Source organism: Thermobia domestica, chromosome 7 (genome assembly GCF_964235325.1).
Source record: "Thermobia domestica chromosome 7, izTheDome1.hap1.1, whole genome shotgun sequence".
NCBI classification, from domain to species: domain Eukaryota; kingdom Metazoa; phylum Arthropoda; class Insecta; order Zygentoma; family Lepismatidae; genus Thermobia; species Thermobia domestica.
In genome coordinates, this window is record NC_137460.1 from 9,926,789 (window position 1) to 9,939,516 (window position 12,728).

The 12,728-nt window shown below is 36.7% G+C and overlaps 1 protein-coding gene across 14 annotated transcripts in view; it reads left to right on the forward strand.

Annotated features, from left to right (window-relative positions):
• The first annotated feature begins 2,471 nt into the window (after positions 1–2,471).
• The window catches only part of cac (calcium voltage-gated channel subunit cacophony), a 1,271,727-nt gene continuing 1,261,470 nt past the window's right edge, over positions 2,472–12,728 (forward strand). For 13 of the 14 annotated variants that reach the window (XM_081764099.1, XM_081764105.1, XM_081764112.1 and 10 more), the window contains exon 1: positions 2,472–2,628. The gene's annotated coding sequence lies outside the window, so the exon portion shown is untranslated. The remainder of the gene's footprint in view (positions 2,629–12,728) is intronic. The other variant, XM_081764110.1, reaches the window with a different exon arrangement.

The following is a 12,728-nucleotide window of genomic DNA, read 5'->3' on the forward strand; positions in this document are numbered from 1 at the left end:
GATAGGCCCCCCTAACTTCTACCCCCCCTACATTTTTGGGCTAACTACCGGCCTGGTTCTGTCCATCTTGAAATATGGCCGCAATCTTGTTTTCGCACACTTTCAAGCATGAAATCATCTCATTCCATCACCAAGCTCCAATCTTAGTACAAATAGGCAACAGGAGCTCCGATGAAAGTTTGAAAGCGAAAAATTATTTGCATGGCGTATGCGTGGCGTCCATCTTGGAATATGATTACCATCTTGGTTTTCACCACTTACAACTATGAAATAATCTCATTCTATCATCAGGGCCTCAATCCTAGTAAAAATAAGCAGAAAATGTAAGTCAGCCATTTCACTACCAAGAATCAAACCCGATACCTTATGCAGCAAATGCAACACGCGCTTACAACTTTCCTTGTCATTTTAAGTTTGTCCACGCCGGACTTCATCTTGCACGTTGTATATTAATTCATCCTATTCTAAATCTAGGAAATCCAAGCTGATAGGGAAACGAATACAGAATATTCGATGACAAGTATGAACGCAAATACTTTCCAGGGGGCGCGGTGGTTCAGTGGTAGAACGTTCACTTCCGGTGCTTGGGGTCCGTGGCTCGATCCTAGCTCGCGCCAAGTGGACTTTGTGGTGGACAAACACCGTGCTCGTGGGTTTTCTCAGGGTTCTCCCGTTTCCTCCCACCTTCTTTACTCTAACATTTCACTCGTCTCTCATCATCACCGTCTCCTTTAGCCTAACCGGCATAAACGTGGGACGTTAAACTTAAAGATTTTATTTCCTTTTTTTTTCAAATACTTTCCAGAGAGATTCGAATCCATGATAGATTTCATTGGAAATGAAATCTTTTAGTTTGACGTCCCACGATTATGCCTGGTAGGCTAAGGAAGAGGATAATTATAGCAAGTGAATAATAATGGAAGAACTGATGGAATGAAAATGTGGAAGGGAACGGAAATACCCTGAGAAAATCATAGATACGATTTTGTCCACCACAAACTTACTTGGCCGGGGATCGAACTAGGGACCCATGCACCAGAGCTAAGCAGTTTATCACTGAGCCACCGTGCCTCCATCCTCGTGATCTGAAGCATGACGTTCTAGATTACTCGCTATTCCCCACAGTGTTTCTAGATCAAGGAAGTGATATCTGACACAATACTGACTACCACAAACTTACGTGAAGTAGGATCGAGCCAGCCTCATAACATTAAAAAGGTCAGCATTCTACCACTGAGCTACCATATTTCCCTGTTAGAAGATATGGTAGAAGGTAAAGGAGGGAGGTAAACAATATTGAAATCTAAATTTCTAAAGCCAAGCAAAGAAATTAGTCGCGTAGCAGATGGAAAGCGGCACAAGTGACTTCCATAGGAGAAAACTTTTTTTTTTTTTTTTGGAAGAAACTAGTCTCGTATATTGAGACACTACTGTATACGCTTTTCAGAAATGGATATATACAACTTTATAGCATAAGTCAAATTTAATAAGAATATAAAATCAATATAATTCAAGGCATGAATCTTGAAAGATTAAAAAGAAAAAAAGAAGATATTGTAACGTCTTTTATAAAGATAAGAGTTCACAGCAAATTTATTCACCGCATACACATTTTAATTTTTGAAAGTAAATCCTTCAAGAAGTTAAAAAAAATAACTTTCAATCTTCACAGGTAAAGAAAAATAAACTTTTTTTGAGTGAAAAGAAGAAGAAGAAGAAGGCGGTGCTTGAGAAAGACAATATGAAAATATGATGTGAAACTAATTTTCAAACTCGTAGCGAACAAGTTCCGCTGGAGGGATGAGGGGTGAGGAGATTTTTTTGACGAAGATGTACGTACGTACCTATATATATATATAAGAAGCTGACGTGAGTGTATAAAGGTTTTGGAGATAAAGTCCCAGGAGAGCGAAAGAGAGAGAGACTATGTTGTCTGTAGAAATTAACATGCAAATGACGAACGCAAGACGATGATGCAGAGTTGGTGAATATCCGAAGCTTATATGCTATGTAAGGAAGAGGGAATGACTGAAACCTAAGTAAAGACATGATCGCTTCTATGGCTGCGAGCTAAAAAGATATCCTATCGATTCTCTTAATTCCTTTTTTTTTTTTTTTTTTTTTTATCTTTCCTTCGAAACTGGAGGAGAATTACTCCTGCACCCTCCCCCTCCACTTCCCTATTTCACCTGTCTGTTCTTTGAATTGCTTTTGGTCGCTTGGCAATTAGCGAAAAAGGGAAAAATCGGGGCGGGACGACGTGGTGATTTTTCCCTCCTGTACCCCGCTCAAGCGAGCACCTTTTCCCTCTCTACTTGTTCTACCTATTGGTAACTTACCTACTAGCGACACACGCGGAACTGGTTGATAGTAGTAACCCCCATCATGCTCTGCGCGAATCAACAACGACGGCAACCAAACAGTATCGCCACCGCGCGCTCGGGAAACTTAAGCAGCCAAGCGATTTTGGCCGTCGCGGCGCCGGTAGGTTAAGGGGTAGTCGTAATAGCTTTAGTGAGTGTTTGTGAAGAATATTTTTTTTTGTAAGGTGAAAATGTGTGGGTGCGGGTGTGGTACAGTGCGTACGTGGATTTAGCGACCGCTTGCCCGCTAACAGGATTCGAACAGGTGAGTAAAAAAACAATAACAAATAATAAATCCGTTATTTGATATTGAAGTTTAAAAAAAAGAAGAAAAAATGTTTTCAGACACATAGGTGTTAATGCGTGACCCAGATGTCACAAGAATCTACTAGTTTATAACTTCACGTTTCTTTTATACACTTTTACGCGTTAACAAAGCTGAACTACGAAATAAGCGCGCAATGTATATTTTAAGTCGAGATACAGAGACGCTTTTTTTTTTCTTACCTCCACACCTTGAAAATCCTCCATGATTTTTCGCGTTTTGCCGGCGCGCAAAACTCTTCATTCACTCCGAATTTTCATACTTTTAGCTTTGTTTTTCACTTGATTATTATTTTTAATCTTTAAAAATCGACTTCAAAAGAAGAAACATGTTCTCAATTCGCTCTAGGCTATGGGTAAGTGCTGGATATGTTTGCGCTTAATTTCGCCACAAGCGGACCGATTTTGAGATTTTTTTTTTTTTTTTTTTTGCTCAAAAAAATATAGTTCCTCGATGGTTCAATATAAGTTTCATCAGAGTATGATATTGTATTCTTTGGAGAAAGACATTGAAACAGCTCAACAGCTTCAGTGAAGTCAGTTAACATATAATTTTAAAATTCTTATTTCAGAGCTTAGTATTTTTGAAAAGTAACATTATTTAATTTTGACACTTTTTTTTGGGTGATATGCATATTTATATATACATATATGAGAAAAAATTACTGTTATCCATTTCGGTAATCTTTTCGTGGATGGTTGTAAAGGAAAGAGCCCGGGGCAAGAAAAAAATGTGATCCCTGCTGACTTTGCCTAATATATTCCTATATCTTATGATGATGATTGTACCTTGTATGATTCCTTTTAGACAGCCAGTTGAGATTTTGATCAGAGCCCTCCTTAATCCGGCCCTAGTGAAGGCGGAATCATATGTCGAGTTATTACAAATATATTTATGATTGTTTTTGGTTTAATCACAGTCATCTGTGGGAAAATATAACTCATTACGAGTAATTGTTTGATTTGATTAATGATTTTAATTACTGAAACTATGAGATGGGACCTGTATCCTTTCTGTCACCGGGGATCGAATTCCGAACCACATACACAGAAAACACATGAATAAACCACTGTGTCACGAAATAATATACACACTTATTATGACAATTCCCTTTGTGGCTAGAATGTTGCCATACACAACTTTGATACAGAAGATTCGGGGGTTCGATTTTAAGATGGGAGCTTATGTAGTTTGGATTTCACAGGTTCATGTTTCAAATAGCTTTGCCGCTGATACAGGACGCTAAGCTCTAAGTAAACCCATTTAAAACAGTTATTAGGAACATTTAATTGGGAGCAAAGAACAATAACGTTCTCTTTAAGCTTGTTATTGTAGAACGTATATATATATATATATATATATATATATATATATATATATATATATATATATATATATATATATATATATATATATATATATATGGAATAAATAAATGGAATTTAAGTGCCATGAAGTCAGGGGGTTCTCGTTACTCCAAGGTCCTTGACAAGCCTTCCTATATTTTCCTGACATGTGTCCCTATTTCAGTGCCTACTTTTTAAAACTTTTTCAGTTGTTTTATCTATTCCACCTTCGTATACCTTTTTATACAAAACTTTAGTTATTAATTAGTTTTAATACATCATACTTTGCCTTTCGCGCTAAAATATCAATGGCGTGACGGTCCATCTTTGTGCATACCCCTGGAGAAACTATACGCGGACACAAATGGCGCGCGTCTATCCGTCAAGATGCACAAACGAGGAGGGCGTAATATTTATATATTTATGTGTCAAGCTTCAGGGTGGGGACAAAGAATTATTACACAATCAATCTAAGGAAATTGAATAAATTCTGAATCTAGGATAGAGTATAATAATCGGTCTATATGTAATATAAAAAAAGTAAAGGGTATGGAGATGGTTTTAAGAGCCATTCCTTCTCCCGGCTGGGCTTTGAAATACACCTCATCTGTTGTTTTAGGCTTTGAAGTATACCTCATCCGTTGTTTTAGGCTTTGAAGTATACCTCATCCGTCGGTTTAGGCTTTGAAGTATACCTCATCCGTCGTTTTAGGCTTTGAAGTATACCTCATCCGTTGTTTTAGGCTTTGAAGTATACCTCATCCGTCGGTTTAGGCTTTGAAGTATACCTCATCCGTCGGTTTAGGCTTTGAAGTATACCCTATCCGTCGTTTTAGGCTTTGAAGTATACCTCATCCGTTGTTTTAGGCTTTGAAGTATACCTCATCCGTCGGTTTAGGCTTTGAAGTATACTTCATCCGTCGTTTTAATTGATAAAAAAAGAGGGGCTTCGGTTCGATGTTGACGACTGTCCGTAATTTCGAGCATTAAGGTTACCTAATATGCTCAATTATATTACGTAAAAAAATGGGAAAATAAAGTACACTGACTAATCTGTGAATGTAAAATACTTGGTACACTAGATGTACTGTAGTACTACACTGTAAAAAACAAAACACCATTTAAACTCTTTTAGTACAGATATTGAGGGAAAATTGATGAAACAATGTTTATAAAATGTGCTTTGAGTGCCCAAATGTGTTCCTTCTCTACAAATAGTATCTAGTATGACACATTTAAAATAATTCTTCCGGCAAGCAGAGTGATGACATTCATTTTGTACAGTTTGTATATACATCTGGGACATACTTGGACAATACAGTATCTAAAAGGGGTGTAATCTGGGGGTGGTGTTCAAGAGTGTCGGTAATGTGTAGTGTCCTACTGTGTCTAAAAGTAGTTTCTTTATTTTGTGTAGCGTATAACACAGTAAGGTCAACACTTCTAGGACACTTGGTCGATAAAGTGTAAAAGTTTTCTCAGGCCAGCTATCTTAAGACTGTTTTTTTATTCACATCAGGTAAATGCCGGGATGGCGCCCAATATACAAGTCCCAGGCCGCTTTCTTCCTTCCCTTTCCTCGGATAGTTTGCTCGCCGAGGTACGTCATTTCTCATACGTGACAGGCTAACATAGTCATAGATCCCGAGAGCACAGAAATCTAATTTCTAAACCTAATCAAAGCCTTTACTTTCTAATCCTAATCAAAGCTTTTACTTTACCAAATTTTCAAACCAAATCGGCTCCTCAAGATTTTCTTTTTGTTGTTGTTGTTGTTTCCAAAGTTCATTAAACAGAGTCCATAAGACAGACGGGTGAGTGTGTTCAGATTTGAAGTATTTTTTCCTAATCTTGCGCGAAAATATCATATGATTTCTTTCTTCTCAGAGTTTAAAACTTAATTAAAAACCAACGATGAAATGTGGAGTTAACTCTGGAGTAATACAAAGTATGCTAATTTATAAAGCATCAACGTTTGCTTTTCGTTTTCGTTTTTTTTAAAATTATACAAAGAAAATTTAAAAAGTTTTGTAGATGTACCTAATTAAACAAGTACTACACTGAAAAAAAAACGTATGTGGCATACGTAAAAACGTATGTTACATGTATAAATCCTGTAGTTTTTGGACTTAACGTATAGCAAACGTATAACTGAAAAAGTATATTTTATACATAACTCCGCACAAGTGTACCGAATAAACGTACTTTCTGTACGACTGAAAGAACTGTATACAGGCAGGATCTCACATAAAAAGACAAACATATATAACATATACCTGATGTATGTAACATATATATATGTATGTAATACACGGAAGACTGATAGATGTCGGACATCTTGCAACAGCATAATATAACATCGAAGGGCAGTGCGTATGTAGCATATGGATAATGTATGCTCCGTACTGACTTCCGTAAAAAACGTAAGGATTTCGTATATTTCTAAATATACCGCTGTCCGGATAACGGATTTTTCTCGGTGTAGCGTAGAAAAAAGTTAGAAACACAACGTAACGATTTTCTACTATACAGGGTGGTCCAAAAGTATATATACAGTCTCGTACTGACCGACTTATGGCATTTTATATAATTTACTTATTGCTATCCGTATCCATACAGTTTTAACGTAGGCTACTTTATTATTTGTTTTAAATATCTTTTCACTTATTCATTAAAGTCGGAAAAGAACGAAGCAAATAACCACATTTTCTAAATAAACTGTCATACTTAATCAATGCAGGGTTGTATATCTATTTTTGGGCCACCCTATCAATTGGGTCAAACTTCCTGCTCCATTCCTATGCATATTATTAACACTACATATATGAAACTCGCTGGCAGCAACCCCCTCCCCCGGGTCTCGGCCTAATATTAAATGTATGACACACATTAGTTGGGTAAAAATTTCGTAGAAATACGACTTCCGTGTTAGCTTTTTTTTTTTTTTAGGTTGTAATTTTAAAAAGATATTAGTAATTTGAAATTCTAACACTATCACGAGTAGATAAATTCAGAAAAGTATGATATCAAATTTGTATGATTCAAAATAAATCCGAATTAAAGTTCTTCGACAATCTCAACCGCGTTTTTTAAAGACAATGTACATCTTAAAGACAATGAAAAATATCTAAAATATAGTAAGTGAGCCAGATAGCAGAGCTGGCTCTACCATATGTGCAACACGTGCATTTGCACGGAGTGGCAAGTTTCGAGGTGTGGCAAAATCTGTCATAACTATATTATTTAATATAATATTTCTTGTTGGAAATAGACTCCATGATGATGGTAGCTGTGTTGCCACACTTGGTACAATTGTACCAGATTCAGCCCTTTTTGTCATTTATTGGCCCGTTGGTACCACGCTGGCATTTTCAGCCCGTTTTGTGAAAAAGTTGGGTACAATTCTACCCAATTGAGCACCATTTAACAAATATTGTCACATTTTCAAAATTTCATGTTACTCATACTGTGTTAGACTCTCAAGAAATGCTGGTGAACATTCATTCTGTGATGTTGCACCGCATAACGCTATAAACTTCACGTGCAAAATTCGTAATTCGAACAATACCGGGAAACAAATGACGCTAGATGGGCGCATCCGCGCCGCGCAGGAAGGAGACGAGAAAGAAGCAGTGTGGTGGAAATTTTAGTTTGAATTTTTTAAAAGTACACACATGTTGGATGAAGTGTTGCATATTCTCAAGAAGACCAGCGTGTGCTGAAGTAAGTCTATAATTTATGTGTCGTTGAAAAGATTATGCAAAATCAAAACAATAATAGCACCAGTGCCGTACCGTGGAAAATCAGCGCCTGGATGAGAATATACGACGGTGTCCCCGTACATATGACTGAGGTCGATAAACCAGCCGCAAAGTATCACTATGGTTGGCGCGAAGCGTAATAAAATTTTTAAAAGTAAAGTATATATATATATATATATATATATATATATATCTTTTCTTTTTTCCTTCCGAATTTTGCGCCCCCTTACTTCGCCGCCCGGGACCGTCCCACTCCCCAACGGCATGGTATAGCACAAAAGATACATTGACGTAGTTGCCGGCTAAGTTGTTTACTAGTGACGCCATATTGACGAATATAAAAAGACCCGAACATTTCTGCGTTTTAGAGATCTAAATCGACGCGTTGTAACAAACTTTATGTATAAGCCTAAAGTTAGATCAGGGATGGTCATACGTGGGCAAAAATATTTTACTTTTTGACAAAAAATGAATTCAGCCCTTTTTGTTTAAATTTGGTACTATTTTTCAGCCCACTCCAGAGATAGGACTGTGGCAACACTGGATGGTAGTTAAATTTACTAAGTTGACCTATTTGAATACTAAAATAATACCTATTTGACCTGTTTGAATATTTCAATACTAAAATAAGTTGACCTATTTTTTTATACTGTCCTATAGCAAATGGTGAAACAAATCCCAGCATAAATTGCTTGATTGTTGTCAAATATAAGAACTCAATTCTTGAACACTAGCGAACATCTGTTCCATTTAATTAGTTATCACAGTTTTGATATGAAAACTAGTCTTGTCTTTGTCACAAACAAGTTCCTTATCATTGAAAATGGAAATAAGTTTTAAAAAATAACAGATGTAGAAGGCAAATCAAAATATAAAGATAAAAGACTTAGTTGTACTGGAATTACAAACTGATACATAGAGATTGAAACTCGATATTGAATTCTATATAAAAAAAAATACCATCTTTCCTCTTTCCGTGTGTTTGCTTTATCTTTCACTAATATAATAGATTAAAACAGACACAACGAGATTGTATTTGTGGTGTTTAGGCCTTTTTTTTAGTGCGAGCGCTCTTTACCTTCCCTTCGTTGTTCATGACGGGGTAACATACTTAAAATCATGATTTTTAAGATTTTTCCTTTGTGAAGAAAGTGAGGATGAGAGCGGGAAATTATACCATTGTACAGGACGGAAGATTGCCTAGGGCTGGCCTTCATTAAAAGACGTAATATATTTTATATTTTAATACAGTCATTTGTTTAGTTATATTTTTGAGTCCCCCCCCCAATACTCCAAATCTCAGAATATGTTTATGTAAAGGATTTCGTTACAAAGGAAGGTGCAGCACGGGTATTTGCAAGGCTGCTCATTATGTGAATTAGGATGCCACACAATTTACGGCACAAAAGTATTTTTTATCATGATGTTTACGTATAATTACCTATAATATTGCATTTTATACCATTACAACTAATCTGTATTTAACTAGTAAATCTTAAGCATCCAAGGGTAGCATGGAGAGTAGGGGTGGGCTCCAGTCGAGTCGAGACAGAATTTTCCTGACAAAATTCGAGTCAAGACACAGCTCTTTCATTAGAAAAATATATACTTTTCGAGTGGAGACATCACTTTTACAGCACATTTTCGAGACGAGACAGTCTCAAATCTTGTCTCGTGCGCATCCCTAATGGGGAGAATTTTTACGCCCAGCTACGAAATTCCCCTCAACGAGCCATATTTCTTATGAACTTTATTGTGGATTTCCAAGTATTTTTGCAATACTACTTTTCACCCCCTAGTGTATTGAAATCCCCTCCCGACGCCAGTGGCGGATCTAGAAGGTAAAAACTCGGGGGGGGGGCAGTCAGAACCCAGACTATGATAGGTATATCATGACTTTACTATAAACTTTCAAAAATATATAAATAATAGCTTAAATTATTTTTATCATTTAAAAAACCAAAGGGGCCTAGGCCCCTCGGCTCCGGACTAGATCTGCCACTGCCTCCCGGCGCGGAAGGGGCAAATCTAAAATCGTCAATGATTACGTCTATACCGACAATATACAAAATAAATTTACAATAAACCACCAGAAATCGAAAATACATGCAATTTCAGAAAGATTGTTTAGATTGATTGTACCTATCAGCGCCGAAACTGCATGAAACGTGAACCTACAGCTTAACGTAGAATCCAAACCACATGAGCTCTCGTCGGGAATCGAACTCGGGTTTCCAACGCCATAGGCGCGTACGTTAACCATATAACCACGAAGGAGCTTTTCAGAACTATTAGCGGATCTAGGCCGGGGTCGGAGAGGCGTAGACCCCCCAGTTTTTTGAGTAACAAAAATAATGAATTATTTATATATTTTTGAAAGTTTATGCTAAGCGTAATGTATTATTTTTTATCGGAAAATTTTCGAAACATTAGATACAGTATTCCTAGTTACTGTTAACGAAGTGCGAAAACGTATTTCAAATTAAAATGATTTGCGTAAACTCACGATATACCGATCATAGTCTGGGTTCTGCCTGCCCCCCCCAGTTTTTACGTTCTAGATCCGCCACTGTTCAGGACGATATATTAGCAGCTTTTGTCACTAATGTGCATTAACTCTGTTTTTGTTTGATACATAATTAGGTTTGGTCATTAACACTAGCGATTAAATTTTAAAAGATCTGTTCTGATACAGAACTCTAATGAACTCGAAATTAGACAACAATTTAGGCTACGTTACATTGCGTACGAATTCAGTAAGTTCTCCGTAGCAGTTGTTATGAAATACAGGCCGCGTGGGGCGACAACGCGCTCTTGTGAGCAACAAGTTGTTGTTGGAGGTTGCTCTCGCGATAGAAATATTGTATATACAGACATAATATATTGAATTTGGAGTGACGCGACTGGAAACATATGAGAACTCCAAACTACTGCTTGGCTATCGTTTATTTATGAAGTTCGTTTACACATTCTTCCTGTCATTGTTAGTGGCATAAGCAGAGGTATCCGCATTTTTTTCAAGCAGTTCTCACTACGATTCCTATCACCTTAACTTTATTATTATCAGAAGTAATCGATAAAAATTTGTTTTATCAAGCAAAGGAAAGAAACCTTAATATAGCTTAAGAAAGCTGTATACAACAGTTAGTATATTCGGTAGCGATAAAATTAAAGTTTTTATCGATTTGACGTCTCTCAAAAGAAAGAAAACAAATGAAATGAAATATTTCAGTTTAGCGTCTCTTTAGGCTAAGACAGAAATGAATGATTAAGGCAAGTGAATGATGATGGAAGAATTGGTGGAATGAGGTTGTAAGAGGAAACGGGAGTACTCCGAGAAAACCTGTGGACACGATGTTGTTCACCACAAACTTACATGGTCGGGGATCGAACCTGAGACCCCACGAAACCAGAGGTAAGCGCTCTACACTAAGAAAAAAAATAGTAGATGGCGTACTTAAAAAGATAGGTTATATGCGTAATTCCTGTAGTTTTTGGACTTAACGTAGGCCTACAGCATAGAACGACAGCATGTATTATTCGGCATGCATGTATTATTCTTTACCTGCACCATTTAGATATTTTAATCAAAGGTGTTATAAACTAGCCAACTATTTAATTATTTTATATAGGTTAGAAGAAGAAGTTATGTATATTTTAAGAAGTTATAATTATATAAATGTTTTGTATCTTAAAATGTTGATTGTGTAACGATAGCAACGATATAACATATGGTAGTAAGATGGCTGTAAGCAGCCTAGATTTAACTATACAATAAATGCATTCGAACAAAGCAACATTTGCAGTTTTTGTGCTAATTTAATACGTGTGCAACTCACTTATTTGAACTAGGGCTCAACGATTACGTTGTATAATGGTGCCTCCACACCGGGAATAGCTACAAGCTGGTAAGAAGTTTAGTAAACCAAGTTTAGCAGAGAATACAAGTGAGTGCTACAAAATTGTTTTATTCATTGTGTACTGTTTGAAAGTATAGTTAAACTACATACATCATTGAGTCGATCAATAATTTTACCATCTTGAGGAGTGGAAAGTTAATATATAGAAACACTAAGATGGATTTATCAGATAGCGAGGTTAACGATATTAGGACTATTCAAAGTGAAACAGGTGCATCTGAGAATTTGGCAGATGTACTTAAACAAATATCCCGTCAAATGAACGATTTGCAACATAAAATGGAGATGTCGCAACAGCAATTACAACAAAAAATTGATGTGTCTCAACAGCAGTTGGAAGACAAAATGAGTGCTTCGCAACATGAAATTGAAGAGCAAATGAACAATTCTCAACAGCAGTTGGATGACAAAATGGATGCTTTGCAGCATAAAATTGAAGAGCAAATGAACAAGCAGTTGGATGACAAAATGAATGCTTTGCAGCATAAAATTGAAGACCAATTTGATGACAAAATGAACCAACTTCAACAGAAACTACAAGATAATATATATCAGCGGCTGGAACAGTTACAGCAGAGAAACGACCATAAATGGGAACAGTTACATCAGCAGCAGAACCAAATGAATGTACAAATTAATGCCAGATTTGAGAAATGCGAACAGAAAATGGAACAGGTAGCTGAAACTTATACCGAAGTACAAAATACCGTCGAAGTTATAGAATCGGTTGTAAACGAACATTCTAATAGGATTAAAGGACTTCAAGAGGAGTTCCATACTTTCAAGGAAAACTATATGTTTGCTAAGGAGATGGAGCGCGATGATGGACCTAGGAATATCAATCGACCTCCTGGTAATGGGACTGAACCAACACCTCATTCCCAAGTAATTTTTGAAGATAGCGGATCATCGGTTGATAGTGAAGCGAGCACCGAATCAGGAAGAAGAACGAAGCATCCTACACGGAAGAGTAAGAACTCTCACGGTAACTGTAAGTGTTCTAAATCTTATAG